Source organism: Gossypium hirsutum, chromosome A13, assembly GCF_007990345.1.
Source record: "Gossypium hirsutum isolate 1008001.06 chromosome A13, Gossypium_hirsutum_v2.1, whole genome shotgun sequence".
Lineage (NCBI taxonomy): Eukaryota > Viridiplantae > Streptophyta > Magnoliopsida > Malvales > Malvaceae > Gossypium > Gossypium hirsutum.
This window is the reverse complement of record NC_053436.1, coordinates 4473297-4474788: the sequence shown is the minus strand read 5'-3', so window position 1 is coordinate 4474788 and position 1492 is coordinate 4473297.

Sequence of the window (1492 nt, the reverse complement as noted above, 5' to 3'; positions counted from 1 at the left end):
TACATTTTAAGGGAGCCGGGTCCCATGCCGCCCCCTGGCTTCGCCCTTGGTTAGGACTATATTAAAATGTAGTGAAAGGTGTTAGATTTAATTAGAAATTCAACTAAGCCCTATAGTTAATTTTATGGCATTAGAGATTAAATTGAACAAAATGAAAATTGTTAAGAAATTATTTTATTGATTGAAATTAAGAGATCCCTAGTGAATAAATGTGAAATTTGATACTATAAATATTGAAAGATACGAGCAATTCGGATAAAGGGACTAAAACACATAAAATACAAACTATGTTAAATCGTTGTGTTTTCATGCGTTTGTGTGAAACTAATATTATTTTTATTACTAAATTTATCGTATGTAATTAAAGATGACGTCAGGATGTCGAGAGTTAAAAGGAATATAAAGATCGTAATCAAGTAATCTCTAATTCAATATGTGCTGAGTAATATGTTTTTGTCCTATGTTTAACTTGTTGTTTAGTTTTTGACTCAAAGTTATTGTTAATGAAAGTATGTTTTAGCTCATCATATGTTTGTTGGTGACGTTGTAGAATCATGAAAGCTAATGACAATTCAAAGTATGATAAGATATCAAGGTAAATAACTTTATTATATGTTACGTTAGAATTGATATGGGTAACCAATACTATATTGGTTGAATAAATTATGTAAAGTTATGATAGAAACTACTATGATGCTAATTAAGTTCTAGATGACTTAGAGAGTAATTTATATCACGAAAGAATGTAAATGAAATACGAATAACGTCATGAAACTTATCAAATTACTTAAAATTTAAGGTCGAGATTTAATGCCGAAAGGCACATTGATGTGTTAATTTCCAAAATTGAATCTTACTCTTATTGGTGGCTGCGACGGTGGCATTTGGGTGGTCGACAGATTGTCGACGACAGTGGTTCTTCGATGGTTAAGCAGTGAAAGAATTATACTCCTATTGAGACACTACCGGATAATTTGATTTCAGATTAACTATTCTAAAAATAATATTTTAGTATTAAATTTAATTTAATGGTTATCTGGATAGTATTTTATTAATTTAATGTTAAAGTGATTATGTTAATATTAAATTTAGTTTAATATTTATTTTATATATAAATATTACACCAATTTAATACATTTAATATTAAATTTAATCTAATATTTATCTTTTATAAGTATTATATTAATTTAATATTAGAGTGATTAAGTTTAATTATAGTTGAACTCTCTAAATTCTCCCTATACAAAGAGAGCATTGGGTCATTATTTTTTACACACTTAAATTCAAGAAAAAGTTGTTGGGAGAAAATTCTCTGAAAAAATTATTTTATAAGATTTTTAAAGATATTTTTTTTATTTACAACTTGACTTAAAAGTTTAAAGAAATTGCGAAATTACTGCACTGATAATTTTTGTGAAAATTTTTCTAATTCGAAGTGAGCACACACTAGGCAAACGTGAGCTTGAGGATAGCATAGAAGACTACTCAGCCG